The sequence below is a fragment of the Chelonia mydas genome, chromosome 14 (genome assembly GCF_015237465.2).
Source record: "Chelonia mydas isolate rCheMyd1 chromosome 14, rCheMyd1.pri.v2, whole genome shotgun sequence".
NCBI lineage: Eukaryota > Metazoa > Chordata > Testudines > Cheloniidae > Chelonia > Chelonia mydas.
This window is the reverse complement of record NC_051254.2, coordinates 35195624-35208181: the sequence shown is the minus strand read 5'-3', so window position 1 is coordinate 35208181 and position 12558 is coordinate 35195624. Positions and strand designations below refer to the sequence as shown.

Below are 12558 nucleotides of genomic sequence, written 5' to 3'. Positions count from 1 at the left end.
GAAAGAACTCTTTGCAGCCACAAAGCTCACCATCTGTGCTATGAATCTGCACCTCAATAAATTGAAATCATGTCTGTATGTATATTGATCTTTTAACCATACTCTTTGTCTTTTGTTTTTAAATAAATTTTAATTTAGTTAATAAGAATTGGCTATAGTGTGTATTTGGGTAAGATCTGGAATATTATTAGCCTGGGAGGTAATGTGTCCGATCTTTTGGGATTGGTAGAACCTTTTCTTTTATATGATGAAGTAAGATTTACAGAAATTTTCAACATATTTGACGTGGGTACCTGGATGGAGGCCGGAGGCTGGATCACTTCAAGGGAACTGTGTTGTTTGGACTTCTGAGTAACCAGTGAGGTAATAAAGAAGCTGTTTTATGCTGGCGTGGTAAATCTAAGTATTGGAATATCCACCAGCTTTATGGGGATTGTCTGCCCCATTCTTTGCAGTTCACCCTGATTGAGTGACCATAGCTGGCCTGCACTAGGACCCCGGTTACAGTACTCCTGATTGACACTGGTGTGAATGAGAGAGGAATCAGCCCCAGTGACTCCAATGGGAGTGACTCCTGATTGACACTGGTGTGAATGAGAGAGGAATCAGGCCATGTATCTTGTATCCCAAATAAGTTACTGGGCATCACTTCATGCAAAGTCAATAAATAGATGCTAGCACCTGTGAGTTCAATGGCAGATGCACTCATTGTATGCCAGAGCTGCTCCTGGTCCTAGGAAAAGGGTGACTACAGCCTTGGAGTGGGAGAGACTGGCCCAGTTGTCTTGGCCGGGTTGGTGCAATCCAAGTCGAGGGCACTGAACAGGATTCCCCTTTCTGTGCCTGTGTGTTTCTGTGGTGCCGGCTGCCTCTGTCCCAAACCCACACGGGCCGTAGCCGCTTTGAACCCTGCAACAGCTGGCATGATGATCTTTATTAGGTCATGTCTGTGCAAGGGCTGAGGCTGGCTCCAGCTCTGCAGGTGGCCTGACACCTACGTGACCCCACAGGGGTGCGCACTGTGAGACGTCTACAGTGAATGAAGGCATCCCAGCTCAGGGCAGGCTCCCCCAGTGAGCGGGCTTCCAGTCAGGGGCACTGGAACAGGGGCGCCAGGGGCCATGGCCCCATCACTTTTAAAAGTGGAGGGGGTCTGTGGGGACTAGAACCACGAGTGCCGGAAGCTCCCTAGAAGTGGGATGACCACCGGTGCCCGGACTGCCCCTCCCCTCGAGGCCCTGCCTGCTCTCTCCCCCTCCCCCTGTGGCCCCGCCCTCGGTCCTCCCCCATTCTGCCCCAAGTCCTCGCCCCACCTCTTCCCCCAAGGCCCCGCCCTTGCTCCGCCTCCTCCTGCTCCTGTTCCGCCTCTTCCGCTGAGGTCCTGCCCTCGTTCTGCCTCTTCCTGCTCCTGTTCCCCCGAGGCCCCGCCCACCAGCCCACCACTCCTCTCCGCCTCCTCCCTCCGTCTCCCGGGTCTGTGGGCTGGCCGGCCTCTCTGCACCTCTACGATAGGGCTGTGTGCGTGATCCCATGAACCCTGTGGAGAGAAACACCACAGAACGTACCACCTGGGAAAGTCAGACTGACAGCTTCCCTTGTGGCCCCGGTGACCTATGTAAGCCCAGGAGGAGTTCCAGGAACTGGCAGCACAACAAGCAGGACTTCCCTGCCAGCCGTAGTGATGGACCTGCCTCTTGGCCTGCTCTTGGAAGCCTGACCTTGGCTCTGACGCCTGGTCCCTGACTTTGGCTCTGACCCTTTGCTCTGCCTCTGGCTCTGACCTTTGGTGCCGTTCTTGGGCTCTGACCGCCACTGCTGTCACTGCTAGGTCTGACTGCCCCTGCTCTGACCATTAGGCCATGAGCACCCAAGCCCTGGTCATGAGACTAGCTCCTGCCTCTCGGAGAGGTGCCTAACCTACAGTGACAGAAAACCCCCTTCCATCGCTGTAGGAATCATCTGCATGACAACACTACAGGGGCCCAGCTACGGCTCTGTAGCTGCACCACTGTGGTACCAGCAGTGTAGACGTGGCCAGTCTCCTGGGGGATAGACCATATAGCAGCTACAGCATTAAAACCCAGAACAACTCAGTCAGATTGTTTCTGGAGGTGGGGCAGAGGGGTGACACTGAGGTCCAGCAGCATTTAGTGGGTCTGCGGCCTGCCCACAACTAAGCTCCACCCCAGAGAATGAGGCTGTAGTTTTCTACCTTCTCCTGTTCTTCCCTGAGTGCCCCTCCCCTACCCCTACCTTTGTGGTCATTTGTCTTGCTTTGTGCGATGAGTGAGGGAAAAAGGGATGAAGCAGCGGGGAAAGATGAGAGTTTCTTTAATTTTCCTCTTAGTTGGAAATGTCTGCTTGATGAACATTCCAGGCATGTGGGCCTTTGGTTTGCACAAGCAGAAGCCACATCTACACTACAAAATTAAGTTGATCTAATTCATGTTGGCGTACAGCCCATTCAGCAATTACACTGCACTTTGCTCCTTGTGTCAGCACAGCATGGCCTCACCGGGAGCAGTTGTACCGATTGTACTGTCAGCACAGGGCATTGTGGGATAGCTCCTGGAGGCCGGTAGCAGTTGACGGAAGCAATGCAGTGTCTACACTGACACTGCATTGACCTAACTACATCGGCCATGACTCTACGCTGCCCATGGAGGTGGAGTTATTAAGTTGCCGTAGCAGGGCAGTTTCATCAGTGGGAGTGAAATTTTAGTGTAGACACTGTCATAGTTAGCCTTACACAAACTGCCTAACTCTGTAGTGTAGACCAGACCAGAGAGAGACAGAGAGTGCATACTGCCAGCATCCAGGTACCATGCTGGGGGTTGAAAGCAAAGAAACAACCATCTCCTTTTGTTTCTGGTTCCTCCTGTGTTCAGAGAAAAAGGACTTTGTACGCCCCTTGTCAATAAACAAAAATACATCAGCGAAAATACCAGACTCCATTGTTAATGTGCACTCCCATCTGGAAACTCCCCAGGCCCTAAACTTCGACTGTGGCCGGTTACCAGCTGTGTCCACCCAGACCCACAGGGCCCCAATCTGACCCTGATCTGTTCACATATTGCAAACCTTCCCCACTCTGGCCTAGGGTTACCACCTTTGAAATGGAAAAAACCCAGCACCCGTCCCCACACAAGGCAAACCCATGGCAACCTCAACCCCTAACCACAAGGAAACCTCGCACCCCCCCTTCAACAGCCACTTATAGTATCTAGAGAGAGAACACATATAGATAAGATTGGTAACATCACTGATAACAAACAGGCCCTTGTTTTATCAGCACATTTTGCCAGCCAGTCTTTGTAGTCTGTTTCGTTTAGGCAGTTGTCATTGAATGTGCTGTTTCTGATGCCAGCTTTTTTTTTTTGCCTAGCTCCTTGCTCTCGCACAAACCCCTGTGTTGGTGGGCAGACAGCTGCTGTGTTGATCCATTGTCTCTTAAATTATGGCAGTGGGAACACTGCAGCATCTTTAGCTGGGCATGGAACTTTTAACATTAGACATCCGATGAAGTGAGCTGTAGCTCACAAAAGCTTATGCTCAGATAAATTGGTTAGTCTCTAAGGTGCCACAAGTACTCATTAGACAGCCAGTGCATTGTGAGAATAATGCAAAGCTTTAGACGCATGTAAAACAAACCCAGCAGATTAGATTATTTTTTCTGGCAACCGGCAAATGCATAAAAAAATGCCCAGGCCGGCCTAGGCACAGGAACTAGAGATGCGGGGGGGGTGCTGCAGCACCCCCAGGTTTTACGTGGGGCTTGGCTGCCGGCCCTGCACCTGGGCTCCGTTCCTGGCCCCGCAAACAGGGTCCTGGCCCCGCACCGGACGCTCCACTTCTGGCCCCCCACGTGGGGTCCCGGCTCCTGGCCCCACTTCTGGGGCTCTGCTGCCAACCCCGCGCCCAGGGTCTCGGCCTTGTGCCCGAGGGTCCTGGCTGCCGCGCCGGCCCTGCGCTAGGGGTCCCAGCTGCCGGTCTCAGCTCCCTTACCCCTGTCTGGGTGCCCCGCTCCTGAAGACAGGGCCCTGCTCTCGGCCCAAGCTCGGGGGCGGGGTGCGTGTGTGTGCAGACAGGGGTAAGGGAGCTGGCTTTCAGCACCCCACTATTAAACATGTTCCAGCACCACTGCAGGCCGGTCAAATACAGGCCAAGTGGTAACCCCACTCTGCCCCCTGCCCCCCGACAAAACACCAGATTTATTCTCTTCCTCCCACAGTGTCACCCCCAGGGATTTAAGGTGATAAGGTTCCCAGCACAGAGAGGGGTCACATGTCTCTCCATCGCCCCTGGGGCTGGAACTGCTATTCAGGACCCATTACAGCCCAGCCAGCCAGGGCTGGCCCAGGCATGGAAACACCCCTTTCCTGCAACAGACAGAACACATGAAAATTTCACCAACAATTCCCCCTGCTAGCTAGATTTGCTGCTTCCTGGAGGAGCCCTCAGCCATGGCCACTGTAGAGCATCTCCAAAGAGAGCTGACTTGTTCCATCTGTCTGGATTATTCCATATACTGCGGGCACAATTTCTGCTGAGCCTGCATCAGCCTGTGCTGGGAGGGATCAGGTAGAAACTTCTCCTGCCCACAGTGCAGAAAAACACCCCAGAGAAGAAACTTCAGGCGCACCAGGGAGCTAGGGAATGTTGTCAAAATAGCCAAAGGGCTGAGTTTCCAGACAGCCAGAAGCGGAGGGAGGATGTGAGCAACACCAGGAGGCCCTGAAACTCTTCTGTGAGGAGGATCAAACTCCCAGCTGTCTGGTTTGCAGAGCATCCTGGGCTCACAGAGCCCATGTGGTGGCTCCCACGGAGGAGGCCACCCGGGGTTATAAGGTAAGAACTTAAGAACGGCCAGACTGGGTCAAACCAAAGGTTCATCTAGCCCAGTATCCAGTCTTCCAACAGTGGCCAATGTCAGGTGCCCCAGAGAGAATGAACAGAACAGGTGATCATAGAATCATAGAATACCAGGGTTGGAAGGGACCTGAGGAGGTCATCTAGTCCAACCCCCTGCTCAAAGCAGGACCAATCCCCAATTTTTGCGCTAGATCCCAAATGGCCCCCTCAAGGATTGAACTCACAACACTGGGTTTAGGAGGCCAGTGCTCAAACCACTGAGCTATCCCTCCCCCCCAGATCATCAAGTGATCCATCCCCTGTCACCCATTCCTGTACCCAGAAAAGGTAAGACCCTTTTCTGCGGCTACAGAACTTGTACCACTGCCAGTTTAGGTTTGATCACTATTGCGTTCTCTAGTATTTCAGAGAGCAGGAGTCATCCCTGATGCACAGGACTCACAAGAGAAAGAGACCAACTTCCTCCGCCTCATGAAAAAAATCTCCAAACTAAACTTGTGTGCATGTCGCACACCCATCAGCTGAACCCCCCCACCCCCAAATCACTTTCTCTTTGCTCAAGGTCAAATCAAGGCCCATTTGGAGGCTCTGAGGGAAGAGAGGGATGAGCTGGAGGAATGTAAAGATATGGAAGAGGGTAGAAGTGAGGAATACCTGGTAGGTGCCCATTGTTGGGACCCAACAGGGACATGGGTGCTGGGGGCTCTCCCCCTGTGTGAGTGTCACCCTCAGACTGTCAGGGGATTGTGTGTGTGTCTCTGTGAGCACGTGTCACCTGTTGGGATTGTGCATGTGGGAGTATGGCCCTCTGTAGGCTGTCCCTGCCCCTGCACTGGGGCTAGGTCCGATCTCCAGCAGCCATGGGCAGCTAGCTACAGCACCAAGGGGGGTGTGGTGAACTCCCCTCTGGGCAGTCCAGGGTGTAGGGCCTTTGTTTTGCCTCCCTCCCCATGGGCGGGGGGGTAAGTATTAGTTTGGAGCAGTGGTTTTCAACCTTTCCAGACTACCGTACCCTTTTCAGGAGTCTGATTTGTCTTGCCTACCCCCAAATTTCACCTCCCTGAAAAACAACTAGCTTACAAAATCAGACATAAAAATACAAAAGTGTCACAGCACACCTGTACCGGAAAATTGCTTCCTTTCTCATGTTTACTTATATAATTATAAAATAAATGGTGACCCCAGGTTAAGGAACACTGATGTAATATATAAAGCAGTATAAACCAGTCATTGTTGGAATGAACTTTTAGTTTGTATTGACTTTGCTAGTGCTTTTTATGTAGCTTGTTCATAGAATATCAGGGTTGGAAGGGACTTCAGGAGGTCATCTAGTCCAACCCCCTATTCAAAGCAGGATCAATCCCCAAATTTTGCCCCAGAAGATCCCTAAATGGCCTCTCAAGGATTGAACTCACAACCCTGGGTTTAGCAGGCCAACGTGCAAACCACTGAGCTATCCCTCTTCCACCTTGTTGCAAAACTAAGGCAAATATCTAGATGAGTTGACATACCCCCTGGAAGACCTTTGCGCACCCCCAGGGGTACATGTACCCCGATAGAAAACCGTTGGTCTGGAGTCATTGTGTGTGTTGGCCAGTCCCAGGATAATAGCAACCACTCAGCTGTACTATAGGCAACCTGGAGTCTGGAGAAGCTAATAGTCTTTTCTGTGGGCTCTGAAACCTGCCCGCTTCCTCCGATTGTGCTGAAATTTGGTGTGTCTCATATAGGGTGGATTGATTCAAATCACCAAGTGGGAAGCTTGGCTTTAAACCATCCCTTTGAATCAACTTTTCCTTTAGTACTTTATTTTTGGAAGAAAGAGGCATTCTTACTGGTTGAGATTACCACTAAAACATGTAGATTTACAGGTCAGTGGAGCCTTTGCACTAGATTTGGTACCTTTTTTTGCTACCTAAGAGGGGGCACTCTTTGTCCATTCATTTATGCAATTGCATAGCTCAGTATTTTCAGATTCTTATGAATTGTACATTTTTAGAGTGTGTTAGAAAATGGGGACTGATATATTGTTTATTTACTAACTAATTAACTTTTTGTTCACATGTTGTTTGTCAAGCTGTATTAGGAAGGTAACTGGAATTTAGTTAAATACACAAAAGAATTTATTTCTATTAAAACAAAACAACCTTACATAAACTTCTCTTATTGACACTCGTTTCACATTTACAACTAAATTATAATAAGTTTAGGCCTTAATATATTTTGTATTAAATACAGATTTCTTTAAAAAAATATTATACTTAAACTAATAAAATAAAAAAAATCCAGTTTAAATTAAAATCCATTTTTCCTCTTTATTAAAAAAAATCATTGATTTTTATCCATTCTGGTCTCATGGGGCTGCAGGACAGGGGCCGTAGACCATATGTAAGGTTACTTCTGCCGGTTCCCCAGATACAGCACCCCTAACAAAACGGCATTGCTTAAGGTTGACAGATTCGACGAGGAAATTATTATTTTATTTTACAATCATCAGGCTGTGGCTTGGCAAACCTAATCTTCAAATGGGGGATATTGGAATTTAAGATTAAATTTATAATAAAATGTTGTGACTTCTGTCCAAAGCTCATGGCACACAGCAGAGATTCCTTGCATCTCTCCACCTCCACCCCCCAGGGGCCACTCTCCTGTCCCCCTCTATTTCAGGGACTCCCTGCAACTCCCCCAATCTCCTCCATGCCAGCAGCTCTGGGTGCACCCCCATTCACCCTTCCAATGTCAGGGTCCCCTAAACCCCCGCCCCCTCCACCAGGAGTTCTGGCTGCACCCTTCCCCATACACCAGGGTCCCCATTCTCTCCACCATGTGCTCTTTCTTCTTCTGCCCCAAAGTACCTTTCTTCCCCTCCCCCTGCATGGGAAGGGAGGGAGAGAGACAACTGGTGCCTCTCTCCCTCACCTGGGAGGAGAAGTGTAGCTTCCTCTGCTTGCTTTAGCTTTGTTGCCTGTAGGCATTTCAATCCCCTGGAAGGTGGCGTTTGCTGGTTGTAAACTTGCTTATCCACTTTATGGTTGAGTTTGTTGCTCTCCCTGTAAGGATGTTAAGGAGACCCTGGGCTCCGTGTTGTGTTAACTGGGAAATGTCCTTCTAGGAAAAACCTCTCTCTAAAATCTGAAACTCTAGGAACAATTTGGAAGCTAAACAAAGAAGCCCAACGCATGATCGTTAGCAATTTAACAGGTTTAAATGGGAAGAAGGGAAAGAACCAGTAACTGCAAAATAAAAAATCATGTGAAATCAATTTTTTAATGACAATTTTCATGCACCCTGTCTTTTTGAACTGTCCTTTTCCCTGTTTTTGCTTCTCTTTGCTACAAGGAACAGATCGAGGCCGAGAAACAGCTGATTGTGGCTCTGTTTCAGCACCTGCACCACTTTCTTGAGGAACAAGAGCGACCCCTGCTGGGCCAGCCGGCGGAGCTGAAGGAGAAAATCGCCTAAAAGAGACAGGAGGAAAATATCACCACGCTCTCGGAGGAGATTTCCCATCCCAGTGAGTCGATCAGCGAGATGGAGGGGAAGTGCCGGCAGCCAGGGAGTTTGTTGCTGCAGGCGAGACCTCAGATCTTTGCAGGGAAATATAGAGAAGGGGTAGAAGGTTAGAGCCAGGAGCCACATAGGACTGAAACTTCATAGATCTCATCTATAGGTGGTTAAATATAAACTCTCCCTTGTTTTTCATGGCTTTATAGGATCATTATTTTCGTTCATTTTCCAGCTGCGATTTATCAGGGTGGCAAGGTCCTAGGAGAGGGGTATGATTATGGATATTTTAAATTCTTTGCTTTGAAGCCTTCCTGTCCCACTCTGTGTTGGACACAAAAAGAACTCCGGGCATGGGCACCAACTCCATGGGTGCTCTGGGGATGGAGCACCCAGGGAAAAAAAAAGTGGGTGGTCAGCACCCACTGGTGAGCGCCACCAATTAGCTTGTCCCTCTCCCCCCCCAGTGCCTCCTGCCCGCCATTGATTAGATGTGTTAGTGATTAGCTGTTCCACAGCATGCAGGAGACTGGGGGGGGAAGGAGGGGGAGGAGCAGGAAAAGGCAGGGTGCATTCGGGGGGAGGGGGCAGAACAGGGTGGGAAGAGGTGGGGCGGGAAGTGACAGTGAGGGTGGGGCGTGTTTGGGGGAGGGGCAGAACAGAGTGGGAAGAGGAAGGGCGGGAAGAGGTGAGGCGGGATGGAGCCGTGGGTGAAGGGGTGGGGATGGGGCCTGCAGCAGATTGGGGGTCGAGCATCCCTGGGGAAATGAGAAAGTCGGCGTCTGTGAGTCAGGGCATTGCTTGAAGGCAGATGTGCCAACCCTGACGCCACCAGCATACCTATGTTGGCATTGTAGTGCAGGCCAATGGCTCACCCTTTGTGTACATGCACCGCTGCAAAACAGGGGTGGTGTATTGTATAGCCACCGAGTTGTGCTTCAAAGGGACAAGCTGGCTGCAGCTCAGTAAACATCCCGGTGGTTGCGTGGTGCCGTGTGTAAATGGTCACCGTTTGTTCACTTTTATCAGCTTGGGAATGAGCTTCCTTTTCTCTTCCTCCCTCTTAGGACACTGGAAGCGCCTTGAGCAGGCACGTGGCTCCTTCCGACTCTCCCCCCTGCCCCCCGCCGGCACCGTGCTGGGAAGGGGCGCGGGCATCAGCCTTGGTGGCACAAAATCCTGCAGTTGGGGCCCTTTATTTAAGGCCCTGTGATCCATCTTCCTAAAGCAGTGGACCCCAAACTTTTTCACTTGCGCCCCCCATATCGGGTCCGAGCCCCGCCTGGAGCTGGGGTGGGGGGGGTGATGGGGCAGGATGGGGGAGGGGGATCTCCATTCCAGGGGTTGGGGGGTGACTGGGACAGGGAGGGGGAGCCATGCTCAGGGCAGGATGAGGGAGCCTCCAGCTGTCTCTGTGTGCTCCTCCAGGCTTCAGCAGCAGCTGCTGGTCTTCCCACCCCCTGGTGGCAGAGGCCGGTTAGTAAGCGGACTTTTAGTGTCTGGGTGGCAGGGACTGGGGGGCCCGGGCCAGAGTGGAACTGGGGGGCAGAGCAGGGCTGGGTGGCTCTGTGCTTCCTGGGCTCATTGGCTCCCTGTTGGCCCATGCAGTGACCAGCCCCTGGGTCAGGGACTGCCCGCTTTAAGGCCCCTTCACACTGCCAGAGGGGTGAAGTTGAAAAGAGGCCTTAGTGCACGAAAAGCTCGGCCCATCTGGCTTGTTTCATGCAGGGGTTTCACAGGAACACTCTCACCAGCCCGTCAGCTGTGCAGAAGGCACCAAGAAGCACCGAGGACCAGAGGGCAGACTGAAGCTCTACAGTGAGTCAGCAACGATGCCCTGAGGAGAAGCAGGCTGGTGATGGGCTGCAGAGATGGGAAGGTCCCGTGAGCGGATGCCAGGCAAAGCCCCCCACATTTGCCCGGGCAGCAGAAGAGGCAAACTGGCGGGCAGAGGCTCTGAGTGGCGGGAAGTGATTTTGGAACAAAGCAGCCGGTTTGGAGGCCAGCGAATCCAGCCCCAGTGGGGCGAAATGACTGCAACGTGGTATTATCCAGCTGGCCGCGGCGGGTGGGGGGACGGTGCATGGATCTGTTGAAGGCTGCAGCAATTCCGCCCCCCCCCCCCAGCGGGCAGAGGGGGTGTGTGCGAAACACATCCCCCAATAACACCCCACCCAGGGCCGCTCCTGGCTGGGGCAGTTCACGCAACAGCCTGGGCTCAGGATGGGGACTCCCCGCTCCAGCTGTAAAATCCACCCTGTGCCAGGAGCCAGCGGCAGGGCCTCGCCCATCACCTAATGGGAGAGCAGCATCTCCCCGCCACCCCTGAGCACCGTGACAGGGAGCTAAGCGACCCTGAAGCTGGTCAGGCAGGGACGGTGGGACCTTAGTCCTAGCAGTGCTCCCTTCCAGCACCAGCTTTCCCCACTCCCCAGGAATCCCACCCTGCTCCCAGGGGCAGCAATGGGCTATTGCCCCCACCACCACCAGCCAGTGACTGCCCTGCCCACGGTCACAGCTCTGCTTGGCGGCAGTAGCAGAGAGGCAGTGTCCAGTCAGTTACCGGCTGTGCCTCCCCCAAAAAAGCTGGTCATGCAGGAGGGCAAATGCCGTGGATGTGGCATGGGCCACCTCCCTTCAGGGGTGCACCGGCCCGCTGCCTTTGGAGCACCAGACATGAAGCTCCCTAGAAGTGTGTGTGTGTGTGTGTGTGTGTGTGTGTGTGTGGGCAACGCCTGGGATGTGGGCTGGCCTGTGCTCTGCCCCCGAGGTCCTGCCCTCGCTCCACCTCTTCCCCCAGGGCCTCCCCCGCCTGCCACTTGCTCCTTCAGAGGAGTGAGTGGGGGGTGGGTGGGGCCTTGGGGGAGGAGGCGGAGAGGAGTGGCAGGTGGGTGGGGACTTGGGCCCTGCTGCGTCCCCGGGCCCCCCACCCATCCCCCTATCGCCCCTGGCCCCCACTGCCTCCCTGGGCTCCCCATCCCATCCCCGCATCGCCCCTGGCCCCCGCTGCCTCCCCGGCTTCCTCCCCCTATCACCCCTAGTCCTCACTGCCTCCTCAGTCCCCATTGCCCCAAGCTCCCTTCCACAGCCTGGCACTCCAGGCCTGCCCTGCTCCGTGCCTCTTGACCACTGCACCCTGGATGGTCGCCCACCCGGAAGACTGACCCTGCAGGTTTCTCTTCTCAATTTGACATTTCTGGGGAGATGAACGTGGTTAACATACAGTTTGGGTTGTGACGGGTCCCCAGAATTCCATGCAGCTGTTGAAAACTGGAGCTGTTTTCCCACACTTTAGGAGAACGTCAGGGGATGGATCACTTGATGATCACCTCTTCTGTTCATTCCCTCTGGGGCAGCTGGCACTGGCCACTGTCGGAAGACAGGACACTAGATGGACCTTTGGTCTGACCCATTCTGGCCATTCCTATGTTCTTATCCCGGCTCTGAATTAGTCTGGAAGCTCTTTAGGGCAGGGCTGTCTTAGATTTTTAAAGGTATTCAGGCCCCTAACTCCCATTGAAATCAGTGGAAGTAAGGCCCCAAACTACCTTGGAGGAGTGTGGGGCTTGTTCTGCGTGACTAGGGTTACCAACTTTCTAATCGCACAAAACCAAACACCCCTGCCCTGCCCCTTCTCTGAGGCCCCGTCCCTGCTTGCTCCATCCCCCCTCCCTCTGTTGCTTGCTCTCCCCCACCCTCACTCACTTTCACTGGGCTGGGGCAGGGGGTTGCGTTGGGATGTGGGAGGGGGGTGAAGGCTCTGGCTGGGGGTTTGGGCTCTGGGGTGGGGCTGGGGATGAGGGGTTCGGGCTGAGGGGAAGGGCTCCGGGCTCGAGCAGAGGGTTGGGATGCAGGGGGTTACGGGCTCTGGGCTGGGGGTGCAGGCTTTTGATGGGGCCAGAAATGAGGGGTTTGTGGTGCAGGAGGGGGCTCCAGGCTGGGGCAGGGGGTTGGGGTGTGTGTGGGGGAGTAAGGACTCTGGCTGGGGGTGCAGGCTCTGGGCTGGGGCTGGGTTCTGCATCCTGATTTTATCTACCAATATTAAAGAGGCCAAAGCAATTACCAGGGTGGTGGGTGAACCTCCCATTTGGGGAGGCTAGCCAACCAGCCCCACCCCTTGAGGCCAAGCCCACGGCAGCCTGATCCCCGAGATGCCCCCCCGCGACCAGAGGAGACCCAGGC

The 12558-nt window shown here is 53.3% G+C and overlaps 1 protein-coding gene across 1 annotated transcript in view; it reads left to right on the top strand.

The window, feature by feature from the left end:
• The window catches only part of LOC102941219, a 36819-nt gene that overhangs the window by 12505 nt on the left and 11756 nt on the right, over positions 1-12558 (top strand). The gene's annotated exons all lie outside the window — the stretch shown is intronic.